Source organism: Rattus rattus, chromosome 8 (assembly GCF_011064425.1).
Source record: "Rattus rattus isolate New Zealand chromosome 8, Rrattus_CSIRO_v1, whole genome shotgun sequence".
Lineage (NCBI taxonomy): Eukaryota > Metazoa > Chordata > Mammalia > Rodentia > Muridae > Rattus > Rattus rattus.
Genome location: NC_046161.1, coordinates 47700550 through 47717842, shown reverse-complemented (window position 1 = coordinate 47717842; position 17293 = coordinate 47700550).

Here is a 17293-nt window from a genome sequence, read left to right as displayed (position 1 = left end):
GAATTAAAGCATTGTTTTAACTGCTGATGAAGCAAAACCCCCTGACCGAGAGATCAGGGCTCAGTGGTAGGAAACAGGAGATAAGCAAGGTTAGATGTGGGCCAGATTGCCGAGGGCCTCAAATTACGAGTCAAAGAATCTGGGTTTCATTCTGCAGAGAGTGGTCAGTAGTTTAGAAGTTTGCGTCTTTGCTTTGAACAGAAAAGAACTTAGAGTTGTACCTGGTAGGAAAACAAGCGGAAAAGGCATTTCAGTGTCAAGCAGGGTCCACTTGTGTGATAGAAGCAGGAGCACAGAGAAGAAACCAAAACAAGGAAGTGGCTTCACAATCTGTAGACCTAGCGTGAGGCTTGGCGAGGAGAAGGAGATGGAGGAGGAGGGAGGAGGAGGAGGAGGAGGAGGAGGAGGAGGAGGAGGAGGAGGAGGAGGAGGAGGAGGAAGAGGAGGAGGAGGAGGAGGAGGAGGGGAGGAGGAGGAGGAGGAGGAAGAGGAGGAGGATAACCTCAAGATTTGGGCTTGTTTTCTTTATTATAATAAGAAGACTGAAGGTCTACAGCATGGATAAGAGAGAAAAAATGAGAGAGAAGGTGGGAGAGAGGGGAGAAGAGAAGGAGGGAAGGAAGGAGGGAGGGAGAGAGAGGAAGGGAGACAGGGAAGGAGGAAAGGCAGGGAGAAAGAAAGGGAAGGAAGGAAGGAGGAAGGGAGGGAGGGAGGGAGGGAAAGAGAATATGGTGTACTTATTCTGAAGACTTTGGGAGTGAGTGGATGAGAAAATGATGAGACTATAGACAGAGGAAGTCAAGCCATGTCAGCCTGTAAAGAACAAGTGGAATTTCAAGGATGTTGCATTTCAAGAAGCAGCTAGGCTTGCAGGGGATGTGTCTAGGATCATTAAGACATAGAGTAAAGGGCTGGAGAGATGGCTCAGTGGTTAAGAGCACCGACTGCTCTTCCAGAGGTCCTGAGTTCAATTCCCAGCAACCACATGGTGGCTCACAACCATCTGTAATGGGATCTGATGCCCTCTTCTGGTGCGTCTGAGGACAGCCACAGTGTACTTATAATAAATAAATAAATAAATAAATAAATAAATAAATAAATAAATAGGTTTGGTTATCAGTTAATGGACCTCTGGCCTAATCAATAGAATAATCCCTTTGTGGGTTTGTAATCTGATCACATTATTGGGAGGTGGTGGAAAACCAAAGGGCAGAAGTAGGTCACTGAAGGTATGTCCTGGAAAGATAAGCTGGCCCCTTCCTAGTCCTCTGTGTCCTGGTCACCATTGGGCAAGCATCCTTACTCTACCGTAATCTCCTGTGCTAACATCCAGCTTTACTGTGGCCCAACACAGTCAGCCAGTGGTGGATCGAAGTCCGTGAAACCTGAGCCAGAATTAACCTTTCATTCTTTAAATTTATATCAGATATTTTGTCACAACAAAGAAAAGCTAAATAATCTACTTAGAAAGGGTGGCTAACGCTGGAGAGGTGGCTCAGAGGTTAAGAGCCCTGTCTGCTCTTCCAGAGATCCCGAGTTCAATTCTGAGCAACCACACGGTGCCATCTATAATCAGATGTAGTGCCCTCTTCTGGCCTGCAGGCATACATGCAGGTAGAAAGCTGTATGATGTACACATAAGAAATAAATATTTTTTTAAAAATAGGGTGGTTAAAACAATGAAATTACTATGTCCCCTAAAAATGTAAGTAAAGGGGGCTGGAGAGATGGCTCAGCAGTTAAGAGCACTGGCTGTTCTTCCAGAGGACTTGGATTTAATCCCAGCACCCCCATGGCAACTCACACCCATGGTAACTCCACTCCCAAGGGACCTGACAAAACACAAAAGTGCATAAAATAAAAGTAAATAAAAATTTTAAGAAGAACGTAGGACTGGAGAGATGGCTCAGTGGTTAAGGGCACAGACTGCTTTTCCAGAGGTCCTGAGTTCAATTCCCAGCAACCACATGGTGGCTCACAACCATCTGTACTGGGATCTGATGTCTCTGATGTCTGAAGACAGTGACAGTGTATTCATATAAATAATTCTTTTTTAAAAACTGGGAAGAAAGAAAAGAATGAGAATAGACCAGAACCAACTTGAGAAAAACTCCCTTAGTACAGCATAAGAAGGAGGAAGGCCATTTTGGAGGCGGAAACATTTAAAGGATGTCACAGTGAGAAGAATGGCAAGCAGATGAAGTGTGGCATGAACAGCAATGCTCTATTATTTTAGAGTCTGTCCCTTGGTGTTAATCAAGGGGGGAAGCATTGTTAACCATTATTATTTGTGTGGCCGTCAGTGGATAACTTCTCTGTTCGCTCCTTCCACCATGTAGATCCCAGGACTCTATCTCAGGTCCTCAGGCCTGGCAGCGAGTACCTTTGCCCACTGAGCGGCCTCACAGACCCAAGATATTTAAACGACAGTGAAAAGGCAAGAGTGATCTCAAGAATCTTTTTCTCTTTGATTAACTGAGACGAGGTCTCAAACTTGGAAGTCCTCCTGCCTCTGCCTCGGAAGAGTGTATGGTCTGATACATTTTGGCCATTTCTTATTTAGACTCCATGTTGCTAATAAGGTGAAATTAAGTTCATCCCCTTTTAAGAGTTATCACTTGAACTGACAGTAAAGAGTTTTACTAATAGGGCCATGAAGTTATGATTGTGTTACTTCTGCTGTGTTACCTCAGCGTTCTGGAATTCCCCTGTTCACCTTCTGTCTATCACTCTCTTACTTCACCTAGGACCAATCAGATTAACGGTTAGATGATACTATTTTTGTCTCGTTAGCCAAGAATGCTGTAGAGATCCCTCCCTGCCTTTTAAGCTCTTGAACCTGGTTTTTCCTATAAAAAGCCTGCCCTGACACCACAATTAGGCTCTCGAGCTCCAGCCTTTTTTTTTTTTTTTTTTTTTTTTTTGTGGTCCTGATCTATCAATCTGACTCAAGCATTCAATGAATTTTCATCACACCTGAGACTGGTGTCTGAGTGCTCAGTGTGTGGCTAGTCCCAGACCTTAACAGAACTGTTTACATGTGTGTATGCAACCATGAGTGGTCTTATAAGGGAACTCTGTCGACAGAAACATACATAAGGAGGCAGAGATAGGTAAATGTTTCGGTGTTTTCTAATTAAATGCACTTAGCCCATCTAAGTGAGATGAAAGGTATTCATTCACTAATAGTTCAATCAATAAATGGAGAATTTCTAGGAAGACTAATACAAAATAATGTGCAATAGATAAATCACCTGCAATTGTGACCTGAACCAGTTGCATAATTGCATCTATAAATGTTAATTTAATCAGAGCCGTAGAGATGGTTCAGTGGTTAGCCAAGAGCTCAGACTGCCTTTTCAGAGGACCTGAATTCTGTTCCTAGCTCCCAAGCTGCATTGCTCACAACTTCAGATCCAGGGAGTCTAGCACCTTCTTCTGGGCTCTGAAGGCACCTGCACTCACACATACATACACTCACATATATATACAACCACACACATGCACATACAGTGAAAAATAAAATACAATTTGAGCTGGGCAGTGGTTACACATACCTTTAATCCCAGCACTCGGGAGACAGAGGCAAGCAGATCTCAGACGTCAAGGTCAGTCTGGTCTATAGAGTGAGTGCCAGGACAGCCAGGGCTATATAGGGAAACCCAGTCTCAAATAAATAAATAGGTAAATAATAAAAAATTTTTGATTAATTAGTCACTTGATTCCTGTATTTGGTGGTTTTAGTACTGTGAGATCAGCCAGAGCCAAGCATTCAGATATAATATATGGCCCAGCACGGAGGCAAAGGCCTGTGAACCCAGCATTTGGGATGGTGAAATACAAGGATTGCCAAATTTAAAGTCTGTTTGAGTTTCAGAGAGAGAGACTGACTTGAGCCAACAAACAAAAATATATAAATGGCTTCTAATAATTCACTTGACACAATTACAGATAATTCTCAAACCCATTCATCTGTTGGGTCTCAGAATTCTGATTTAATTGGTATCATTTCTATATTATTTCAAGCAATAATTATGTTTGAAATTATTGCCTTGTACAAGCCTGAGTCTGTTGTGGGTAAGCTCTTGCCTACCACTGTGTCTAACTATAGATCTACCATGCTGGTGAACTTTTATGGAGCCACCAAGTTATTAGAAGAATTTTAAGATTTACTTATTTATGTATATGAGTACACTGTTCCGTCGCTCACAATCTTCAGACACACCAGAAGAGGGCATCAGATCCCATTACAGATGAGGCACCATGTGGTTGCTGGGAGTTGAACTCAGGACCTTTGGAAGAGCGGTCAGTGCTCTTAACTGCTGAGCCATCTCTCCAGCCCTAGAAGAATTTTAAAAGTTGATATTAAAACCTGAAGGCTGGGCCTGCCATCCCAGGGGGACCTCCATTCTCCTGCTGCCTCTCCACCACCTCCATTAGTCTCCTAAACCATACAGGCAGGAGCATGTTGTCCTGTGAGAGGCTCCACCCAGCAGCTGACTCAGACAGATACAGACACCCACAGCCATGGATGGATCTCAGGGAGTCTTATGGAATAGGAGGAAGGATTGCGGCCCCCAAAGGGGACAGGAACTCCACAGGAAGACTACCCTGGACCCTTGGGGTTCTCAGAGTCTGAACCACCATCCAAAGAACATACATGGCCTAGGCCTCCCCACACATGTGAGGCAGATGTGCAGCGTGACCTCCAAGTGGGTCCTGAACAGCTGGAACGGGGGCTATCCCATGGGATATGCTATAACATGGGATATGCTATAACATGGGATATACTATAACATGGGATATGCTGTACTAGCTGAGCTGCCTTGTCTGGTCTAAGTGGGAGAGGAAGTACCTAGTCTCACAGAGACTTGAAGTGCCAGGGTTGGGGGGATACCCAGAGAGGCCCCCACCTGCTCAGAGGAAAAGGGCAGAGGTGATGGGGGAAGGATTGTGGGAGGGAATGGTCGGGAGGGGTGCAGTAAGTGGTATGGTTAAAACAACAACAACAACACAACAACAACAACAACAACAACAACAGTATTAGATTTGGAGGTAAGGCAAACCTCGACTCAAAAGAATGCTGAAAAGATTACGTGAGTGGAGATACGCGCATGTGTTCTTAGGGTCTGAAAATCCAAAACAACCCAAGCAATCACAAGAGTCCAGCAAAGTAAGATCTTTGTTTGAATTGGGTGGCAAAGACTGACTAGTCCGGGACAACAGCAGACTCGAGCTGATTGCATCTTTGAATATTCACCTTAGTAAGTATTTAAGTAGATAACAAAAACTATTGTACTCAGGCCACTACTGATCATCCAGGGCTGCAGAACAACAGACTTGGAAGCTGAACTGTGACCCCAAGCCAGGGTCTGTGCCCAGTTATCCCACCAATCAGGATTTAGGGCTAAGGGACTTCCTTGGGAACATGTCTTTGTGGTTCACTTATCCCATTCCCATTGGTTGGGTTATTCAACTGTAGTGGGGGCAACTTGCCTAGCATTCGTGTCTCAACTTACCAAGCAGGATCTTGTACATGTCATGTACTTGTCTTTCTGCCAAGCAGGATGTCAATTACCCAAAGGAGTCTTGGGAACTTAAACTTTATTTGACAACTATTCAAAACGAAGGTTTTATTCGAATGGTTTCAGCTTGGTTCCTCCTTATAATGTGATTAGTTATTAGTGTTGTCTACATAGGTTGATGGAATCCTGACCTTCGATTCTTATGGACAGCACAGAAAGGCAGACGTAGAATCAGCGAAGAAAACAAGCACAGGGGGTGGATGTTGTGGCTTACGCTGTGATCCCCACGCACTAGAGAGCTGAGGAAGGATTATCGTGAGTTCAAGGCCAAGCTAAATCACATAAAAAGATCTTGTCTCAATAATCCCTCAAGCAGATACATACATACATTAATTAATTAAAAATAAAGAATTAGGGCTGGAGAGATGGCTCAGTGGTTAAGAATACTGACTGCTCTTCCAGAGGCCCTGAGTTCAAATCCCAGCAACCACATGGTGGCTCACAACCATCTGTAATGGGATCTGCTGCCCTCTTCTGGTGTGTCTGAAGACAGTGACAGTGTACTCACATATAGAAAATAAATAAATAAAATAAAGAATTAAATCATCATCATCGTTAAGCACTTACCATATTTCAAATATTATCTTCATTTTATACAAGAAGACACTGAGTTAGAGAGCTTATATAAATCGTACAATGTGCCCCATAGTTAAATGATCATTTCAAACCAGACTTGGCTGGACGGCGCAGCAGGTGTTTAAAATATCTGCCACTTAGAAGTGATGCCTTGGGGTTGGGGATTTAGCTCAGCAGTAGAGCGCTTGCCTAGCAAGCGCAAGGCCCTGGGTTCGGTCCCCAGCTCCGAAAAAAAGAAAAAAAAAAAGAAGTGATGCCTTATTTTCTATTAATAGAAACTTGAGTTTTTTTTATTAACTTATAAAACATTATTTTATGTATGAAGAAGCAAAGACATAAACTTATTAGTTTATTCCAGTGGTCATTATCATACACTTAGCCTACATATCCTGTCTCTAAATGTCCCGCTGATGGTCAGCGTTGGGTTCTACCCATTAAACTGTACAGCCTCCATGTGTATCCAAGCAGCAACAGCAAAGAGAAGTTAAATCGCCTATTCCTTTTAAGCATTTGTTATCCACATTCACACACTTGGGAGCCAAAGGTAACCCAACAGATCCTCACTTATGTGACCATTTAGGAAATCATTTGTAAGGTGTTTTTGGTTTTAACGTTGTTTTGTTTGTTGGTTGGTTTTTGGTTTTGGTTTTGGTTTTGCCTTTTCAAGACAGGGGGTTTCTCTGTGTAGCCTTGGTTGTCCTGGAACTCTATAGAGCAGGCTGGCCTCGAACTCAGAGATCTGCCTGCCTCTGTCTCCTGAGTGCTGGGATTAAAAGCATCCTCCACCATGGCCCAGCTGTAAGTTCTTTTTTTAGCCAGTGTTTCTCATATTTAAACCGTAGCTGTTAATGGTAATTTTTAGATGATATAAGAAATACTTATTTGGGGCAGGAAAAGGGGCTCGGTGGTTAGGAGCACTGGTTGCTCTTCTAGAGGACCTGGGTTCAATTCCAACACCACATGGCGGCTCAGAACCATCTGTTACTCCAGTTTGAGGGGATCCGATGCCCTTTTCTGGTCTCCGTGAGCATCAGGCACACATTTGGAAAAAATCCACGGACATAAAAATAAAAGAAAGAAACCCCAAAATCACTTCATTTTTAGCTTTTTAGGATACAAAGTAGAAACATTAGAAATAAAAGCTAAGACCTGAAAACATGACTCAGTGGTGAAGAGTACTGGCTCCACAACCATGAGGACCAGAGTTCATATCCCAGCCCCCATGTACTAAGCCGGGAACTCCTATAAACAAACACTCGTGTACTAGTTTGGGTTTCAGTGCTGTAGAGACGCCATGACCAAAGCAGCTCTTATGAAGGAAAACATTTAATTAGGACTGACTTCTGGTTTCAGAGGTTTAGCCCATTGCCATCACTGTGGGAGCATGGCAGCATCCAGGCCAAAGTGGTGCTGGGGAAGGACCTGAGAGTTCTACATCTTGGTCCGCAGGCAGCAGCAGGAGACTGGGTGCCTCCCTGGGTGTAGCTTAAGCTTAACAGATATCAAAGACTACCCTCACAGTGACAAACTTCCTCCAACAAGGCCACAGCTACTCCAACAGATCCACACTTCCTACAAGCCAAGCATTCAAACACATGAGTCTATGGGGGCCATACCTAGTCAAGCCACCACATTCTACTCCCTGACCCCCATAGGCTTGTAGCCATAACAAACGCAAAATACATTTAGCCCAACTTCAAACATTCCCATAGAAAAACCCTGTCTCCAAAAAACAAAAACAAACAAACAAACAAACAAACAGTAACAACAAAAACAAAAGCAAAAATCAATATATCACAAGAACCGTCTATAGGTAACATACTAAACTTCTCCTCTGAAACCAGGCCCCACAGTTCAAATCACCCTCAGTACAAGTGTCTTCCATATTCCTCCTAAAATGGACCATTAAGCCCCACTTAAAGTGTCCAACTGCTCCCCTAACCCAAATTTCCAAAATCCATGTTCCGCCAAACAAAAGCATGGTCAGATCTATTACAGCAGTACCCCAGTCCATAATGCCAACTTGTGTCATAATTAGTTAGAGTTTCCATTGCTGTGAAGAGACACCATGATCATGGCAACTTTCATAAAAGAAAATATTTCAAACACTATGGGGGCCATACCTATTCAAACCACCACAGACTATATTCTTTACTCTGAAGTAACCAAAGACAGAAGAACTTCTTGGGCTTGATGTTTTCCAACCTAGCTAATCTGTGAACCCCAGAGATCCTGCCCCAAAGGGTTAGGCAGGTTAGGCAGAGAGAGCACACACATGTGCACACACAAGCACATGTACCCTGTTCACATACCCAAGTTCATAAATTCACAGTATCACAGTATTCTCTCTCTCTCTCTCTCTCTCTCTCTCACACACACACACACACACACACACACACACACACACACAACGTTTTTAAAAATCAGAATAAAAGGGGCCAGAAGTAAAATGCAAATACTTGTTCTTCTATTTTCCCGTAAGTGTTAGTCAGAAGTGGTAAAGATCTACATTTCTCCCTGGCGGTGGTGGTGCTCACCTTTAATCCCAGCACTTGGGAGGAAGAGGCCAGTGGATCTCTGAGTTCAGGGCCAGCCTGGTCCAGTATTAACAAGAATTAAAGCATTGTTAGGTACTGTAGTCTTACAATTCAAAGAAAAACACTGTTGACTTCTGCAGACAGTGAGACAAAGGTGTCTGTGAGAGCAGGGATTTGAGGACCTTGAAGAATGTGGCAGACCTCAGTCTAATGCTGCAGACAACTTTATTCCAGTTTCAGTGTGCTTTTATGAATGAAATGAATGAAACAAAGAAAACAAGGATCCAAGGAAGGTTGTTTGACTTCAGAAAATCGTGATCATAACTACATGGAGGTAAGTGTCAGTAATCACACAGTAAATATTAACAGAGCAGCCTTTTCCCAGGACCTTCTCAGGACAGACCAATGTAAGCACAACCGCCTGGCACGTGCTATGGCTTATGTGTGGGGAAAAGCACGAAAGCAAGATATCCAGACTCAGGGTACGATGCGGGCAGCACTCAGCATGTTCTCTCACCACATTGGCTTCTAGACCTATGCTGTGGCATCCAACAAGAATAAACATATCTTATAAATTGAATGTAAATGTTTTCCGCAGGAGGCACGAAATCATGTCCAAGAACAACCCAAGGAACAAGATGCACTTGAGGTAAAAAAAAGCCCTCTGCCTTTTTTTCCTGGAGTTTCTCTCGCAGTTCTCCAAAGCATTGTTCACCATGGGCCATTCTTTTGACCATGTTCCTATGTCACCCTTTTTTTTTTTATTTTTTAAAGCATAAACAACTGGTGCAGTAGACAGAGCTGAGTGTTCTCAAGCACTCTTTCTTGTTTAGAGCCACCGACATCCTATTAGAAGCACGAGAAGACGTGTAAGTGCAGTGCTAGACACAAGAGCATCATGCATGGTATTTGCCACCAGGAACAAGGGTCCCTGCCTTGTAAGGCATCAACAATTCCTTCTGTTAGCCCTTCCTTGTCCTGAGATTCCAGGCAATTGTTTTAAAAAAAAAATGCTTGAAATTTTTCATCCTGGTGCTCTGGGGTCTGGTTCTTATGCCATATCGGATGGGACAAGGGCTTCATAGAGGGCTGACCATCCTGAAAATGCCGGGAATCTCAAGTAATAGGTTTCCCATTGGATCAAATTTAAAGTAAATAAGGTAATAGCAAGAGGGAGCAGTTTTCTGCTTTTTACTTTTTAGAAGTTTTTTTTTTTTTTTTTTTAAGGGTAGAATGTGTGTGTTTTACAGAGACTTGACCCTTTGGGTTTGTAAGGAATTCTGCTAATATTGAATCTTGCCATTTATAACAGAATTTCTTGAAGATTTTGCAAATGAATAAGCAGGACGGAGAAGGAAGGTATTGGAAGGAAGAGAGCCAATGCTGCCTCGTTCCTCGCCCTCAATAACACTGATTTTTAACATCTTTGTAAAACCCTAGGTTTGGAACCAGAGTCAAATTTGCCTCTCCCTTCACAGTTTAGGAATCCCAACAAAACGGCTCCCTTTAATGGTCATGAAATCCGCTCTGATGATTTATACCTTAAGCTTCGAGTTATTTAATTTCCAGTGATGGGAAAAGTGAGGTAAGGGGGAAAGGGAGGGTGATCAATCACCAAGTTCATCGCCCTCAGCAAAACTGTCAGCATGATAGGTAAAAACTGGGCACCATTGATTTACATTTCATCTCCATGATTACTACAGAGTCAAGCACTTTCTCAGCTCACAACGGGCATCTGTATTGCTTTATTCAGGAACAAGGCTCTTGCAGGTAGGAGAAGTGTACTGACAGATCATACAACACTCCCGTGGAGCAGAGAGAGACCTGCCTTTGTCTCTCCTTTTTAAAAATCATTCCTTCCTGACATAATCCCGGCTTTGGATTCTGCCTACAAAGTAACAAAAGCAGCAGCAGCAGCAGCAAGACAGGCCCTGGGAGTGGAGAGACGGCTCAGCGGTTGAGAACACTGGTTGCTCTTGCAGAGGACCAGAGGACCCTAGTTCAGTTCTGGGCGCCAACATGGCTGCTCACAGCCATCTAAACTCTAGTTCCAGATGATCCAATGTCCACTTCTAGCTTGTCTATATACTGCAAGCATATGATTCACTGACATCCAAACACTCGTGCACATAAAAAATTAATTAAGTAATTAATTAAAATACTTTTTAAAGAAAAATAACTACTTAGTAACAAACAAAAGATTTTTAAAAGATTTTTTATTTATTATATATAAGTACACTGTAGCTGACTTCAGACACACCAGAAGAGGGCATCAGATCTTATTACAGGTGATTGTGAGCCACCATGTGGCTGCTGGGATTTGAACTCAGGACCTGTGGAAGAGCAGTCAGTGCTCTTAACCACCGGAGCCATCTCTCCAGCCCCAACAAACAAATCTTAAAAGTGAATTGATTAATAGTGTTAATTTTTTTCTGATCACTGAATTTGTCACAGGGATATTTCACTAGTCTCCCACTGGCCCCTGGTGCTTGTAATCTCAAGTCAAATATCTTCAGAGGAGACACAAAACAGTGTAAAATATAGGAGAAGGGGGCAGGAGAGATGGCTCAGTGTTTAAGAGCACTGACTGCTCTTCCAGATGTCCCGAGTTCAATTCCTAGCAACCACACGGTGGCTCACAACCATCTGTAATGGGATCTGATGCCCTATCTGGTGTGTCTGAAGACAGCTACAGTGTACTCACATACATAAAATAAATAAATCTTTTTTAAAAAGATAGGAAAAATAGATAAGGCTTATTACAGAGGAATATAAGGTTCTGTCAAGGGTGAGAATGGACAAGGGCTAAAGGGACTGTGTTAGTTACATTTTTCACTGCTGTGACAAAATGCCTGGTTTCAAAACAAGACTTAAGGGAAGTCAGGCTTATTTTGTCAGAGAGTACAGTCCATTATAGGAGGGAGGCATGGTGGCAGGAATGTGACACAGCTGGTCACACGTAACACATTTGGGAAGCACAGAAAGATAAACGCTGGTGCTACACTCACTTTATCCTCCCCTTTAAAGATTTACTCTTATGAGTTTTAACAATCATGTGTATGTGTGTGTGTGGTTTGGGGAAGTATGTGCACTCGAGTGCAGACATCCCTGGAGACCACGAAAGGCTCTCGAGAGTCCCTGGAGCTGAAGTTACAGGTGTTCCTGGGCACTCCAACACGAGTGCTGACTCCCAACTCAGGTTCTCTGTAAGGATAGTTTGTATTCTTTGTAAAAGTAAGTTTACTTTACCAGACTTAATCTTTGTCTTGGAGACTTGCTGCTGAATAAACCCACTCTTTCTAGCTCTTTCTTAACTCTGGCTGGCTGGTTTAATTCAGCTCTTCCGGTTCAAACTCCCCTGCAAGCTGACTAATTCAAACTGGCTTCTCACTGAATTGCTCTGCTTCAAAAAAACTGCCTCTGACTGCTCTGAACTGAACTGAGCTCAACCAAACTGCACCCCCTGGACTGCCCTTCCTCCCTGACTCACTCTGTGCTGCTCTTAAAAAATAATGCAGTCTTTTTACCCACTTTAAGTCCGACACCGCAGTGCCCCAAGATATCTGGTAGATATCTTCATCTCAGTCAGAGAAGCCTCCCACCCACTGTGCTCTATCCCATATCACACTGCCGATGGCCTCTCTCTGAGCCTGGCAGCAATCTCTCTACGTATCTAGTTCCCAAAGCAGGTTTCCATGCCAGAAACACACATCCCAACTCCATGGTGGCCCAGACTAGTTGCCGCACACTCTCTTACACTTAAATCTGCACAGGAAAGAACACACAACACAATAACCTTTGATCGAATTGATAAGCTATAATTGCCCACCTAAACATACAAAGCCCTGTACACATCCATCCCTTAAGAACATTCATAACAACCTGTAAAGGTACAGTGTGGAATCTTAACATCAGCTGCCATATTGTCTCTCGGCAGCTTCTCTGCCTTCCCCTCTCTTGTCCTTTCCTTTTCAGTCTCCCCTCCTTCCCTCAAACTTTTCTCCTGCCCATCCTCCCCTCTCGTCCAATGACAGGCCTTTTTCTATCCTGTATCTGCCTCACCTGTATGATCATCCCACACATCACTGCTTCCTTCCACAAACTAACTTTCCCTTCATTACTTGGGGTTAAAGATTGTGTACTAAAGGTGTGTCTGTATTCCAGTCAGAGGGATTAAAGGTATGTGGTATGTCTGCATTCCAGCTGGATCACACAGACTAGAAGGTCTCTGGGTGTGATCCCTCGACAGAGCAGCCTTGTTAGATTAAAATTCCCTTTGCAATTCTTAACCATGGAGCAACCTCTCCAGCCCCTACTTTCTCCTTTGCATTCAATCTGGGACCCCCAAGCCATACTGCCAACAAAGAGGGAGACTTACCCACCTTGGTTAAACACCTATGGAAACAGCCCTCACAACCATGCTCAGGGCGTCTCCTAAGTGATTCTAAATCCCATTAGGGTAACCAACAAAATTAACTATTACGGCCAGGCATGGTGCTGCAGACCTGTAACTTTAGCACTTGAGAGGATAGAAATAGAAGGATAAGGAGTCTAGGGATATCCTCAGCTACACAGTGAGTTGAAAGCCAGCCTGAGCTACATGAGGCACTGCTGTTAAGGGATAGCTGACTTCATTTTTCTTTTTAGTTAAACAATGTTAGACTTTGATTGTGTCCTTAGCTAGAGGTCAACTTGGATTACTTTTATTTGTTCTTTTCAATAATGTTGTGAATTAAATATTGTAAATTCTTTTCATTTTCCTGAGAATTGACCGACAACAAAATGTTTCATGGTATGTTAACTATCTGACCATAAACCTGTAAGACGTACCTTTTCCATGATCATAAAAATAACTTTAAAATTCTGCTTTCCTAATCACTTGCTTGCCATAAAAAGGCCTTTTTTTCTCTGGTCTGGGATGTTTCATTCTCCTGCTCCTGAGGAGAGTTAAATCTAGCCCAGACATAAAAAATAAAAATTTTGCCTTGCCAACATCTCAGTGTTAGCTCCTAGTTTTCTCAAAAATGTCTTTAAAAAATCATCATCATCATCGTTCTCATCGTCATTGTCATCATCACCACCACCACAAGGACCATGATGATGGCAGGCTTTATACTGTTCCTTAAGTGGCTAGAACAAGATGCTCTTCCTGAAGGACTTTGTCCTATCTGGGTGATTGGAAGACCCACTTCATTTGATTCTTACAGATGGGAAATGCTAAGTCTTATCACAATCATAAGTTCTTTATCAGAAAGACTCCTATAGGAGCTATAGGTATGGATCAAACATAGAAAGTCTTTTGCTATCTAGCAATCTTATAACATTTGGGGATCCCGGAATTGAGCTTGCATAGTTATTAACAAACTTCCAAGAAGTTCTGAGGTCATGTCTTCTTCCAGGGTCACAGAGATGACTGAAGTCTCATTCTGCTGACCAGTAATGTTAGTTCTTGGTTTTATAGGCTTTTTCTTACTAAAGAGAGGTCCAGACCCCATGTCCTGAGAACCTGATAACATCGTACCTAGTTATCTGAGAATCTGTATTAGTCAGAGTTCTCTAGCAAAACAGAACTGATTGAATATATATTATAGAATGTGTGTGTGTGTGTGTGTGTGTGTGTGTGTGTGTGTGTGTGTGTGTATGTGTGTATCTCCTCCGGTCTGGGTAGTCTGACAAATGGCTATCTCCTGAGAGAAAGTTCAAGAATCCAACAGTTGTTTGGTTCACAAGGCTGAATGTCTCAGCTGGTCTTAAGCATACATCAGAATCTTGAAGAACTAGGCTCTAATATCAGTGGGGGAATGAACTTGCAAGAGAGAATGAGGGCAAGGAGGCAAAAAGCAAGAGCTTCCTTTTCCCAAGTCCTTTATATAGATTGCTACCAGAAAGTGTGGCCCAGATTTAATGTGGGTCTTCCCACCTCAAATGATCTGGATTTAATGTGGGTCTTCCCACCTCAAATCATCCAATGAAGAAAAATCCCTCACCAGTGTACCCAGCAACTTGGGCTTAGTTAATTCCAGATACAGTCAAAGTGACACCCCAAAATAGCCGTCACAGAAGCCAACCTCTATTTTCAGGTGAGAAATGCGTCTATGGTTAGAGAAATGACTCAGAGATTAAGAGCTCTGTCTGCTTCTCTGGAGGACCCTGTTTCAATCCCCAGCAGCCACACCAACACTCTAGATCACCATCTTCCGGATTCCTTGGGCACTGCACACGTGTGGCGCACAGATAAACATTCAGACAGAAAATTCACATACCTAAAATAAGAATAGAAGTCTTGGGACTGGGGAGATGGCTCAGTGGTTAAGAGCACTGACTGCTCTTCCAGAGGTCCTGAGTTCAATTCCCAGCAGCCACATGGTGGCTCACAACCATCTGTAATGGGATCTGATGCCCTCTTCTGGTGTGTCTGAAGACAGTGACAGTGTACTCATATAAAATAGATGAGTGTTTTTTTAAAAAAAATAATAAAAATCTCTTAAAAAACAAATACAAAAAAATTCCACATCTGAACATTCTTGGGATGCCTGCCCTAATTAATACATTTACAATTCAATCCCTACACTTAAGGCTCGGGGAACATTGCAAAAGAGGGGTGGAAAGACTGTAAGAACCAAGGGATTAAGATAATTGCTATGATATCATCTAGAGGGAGGGAGAGAGAGAGGACACAAAGAGTGTGGAGGGCGGGGTGGATCTGAGAGGAACTGGAGGGCAGTGAGGTGTAAATATGGTCAAAATATGTTGTGTGAAATTCTCTCAAGAAATATTGTATAAAATATACATTACATTTATAATTCAAAAAATTATATTTGAAAGGCATTCCTACGTATTTACTGGCTGGGTTAGCTACGTGTATCTCAGTTTGAGTGGCTGGAATATTAATGTAGTCATACATGACTTAAACTCATCCTGGATTAAGTTAGTAAAGTTAGGCTCCATTGTATACATCACTGGGGTCTAAGAGACTTTTTCATCCCACAGTACATCCTGGAGTGATGTATTTCCTTAACTCTGCTTTCATCCTTTCTAAGGCATTTCCATCTTCAAGCGAGGTTATTCGTCTTATCGCAAGTCAAAAAGACTATTAAATTTTATTTCTCTGCCTTTAACTGCACTCCTGGCATTGAGATAACATTTAATGTACAATCTTTGTCCAAATAAGATGTAAGTAACACTTATGGAAGGACCAAGCCAGACGAAGGCTGGGCCACATCCCTCCTCAGATGTTCTTGCTGGACGCCACTATCCTATACTAAGGGGATTTTATACACATTAAAAATAAGTCAAACTCACTGGTCTTTCCATGTCTTCACTTTCTTACCTTCATAGACACTTTCTATCAGGACCTCGTGAGATACCCATGTGAGGTCACACATATTAAAGTACAGTCATCGCTAGAAACTGTCCCACTTCCTAAGTGATGGGTCAAATATCTCATCCTCCTTAGTCTGTTCAACTCCTTTGCTTAGCTGCCTTGGTGCCCAAATGTCATCAAGTGCTTCTGTCTTTTTTTTTGTTTGTTTTTGTTTTTAAGATTTCTTTTATTTATGAGTACACTGTAGCTGTTCTCAGACACACCAGAAGAGGGCACCAGAATCCACTTCAGAGGGTTGTGAGCCACCATGTGGTGGCTGGGAATTGAACTCAGGACCTTGGAAAGAGCAATCAGTACTCTTAATCGCTGAGCCGTCTCTCCAGGCCAAGTGCTTCTGTCTATTGGCCCACCTTCAATCTACCAAGGTTTGCCTTATAGTCTCATTCTTCCTTACTCTCCACAGGCACTAAGTTCCTCTATTTATAACAATACATGTGATTTACAAATCAGGGTAAGGGCCGGTGAGAGGGTTCAACCCTGGTGGAAAAAATTAATCTCAAGGCTAGAGTTTGGTTACAGTTTGAGATAAAGGATCAGAGGATGTTAGTATGGAGGATCCTCGGGGGGGGGGTGCGGGGGGGACAACTGAAGACTACTACAAGCTCCCTCTCTCCCTCCCTCTGTGTGTGTGTGTATCCTGTCATATCTATCTATAGATAGACAGACAGGCAGGCAGGCAGACAGATCGATCCTGTCTTAGTGTTTCTGTAGTTGTGTTGGAACACCACACCATGACCAAAAGCAACTTGAAGAGTGCTTTTCTTACTCTTCACATCACAGTCCATCACTGAGGACAGTCAGTGCATGAACCCCAGGCAGGGGCTGGCCCAGAGGCCATAGAGGAGTACAGCTTACTGGCTTGCTCCATATGACTTGCTCAGCTGTGTTTCTTATAGCCCCCATGACTACCAGCCTAGGAGTGCTCCTACCTACAATGCCCCCCCCCATCAGTCACTAATTAGGAAAATGCCCTACAGGCTCGCCTGGGACTAGATCTTATAGAACTATTTTCCCGGTTGAAGTTCCTTCCTCTCAAATGACTGTAACTTGGGTCAAGTCGACATAAACTAGCTAGCACACACCCAAAAGACTCTACGCACACAGTAGACACACTTGAAGATTCACGTTCATTGCTGCACTTCTCACAGTAGCCAGAAAGTGGAACCAGTCTAGACATCCACCAACCGATGAATGGAGAGAGTAAATGTGGG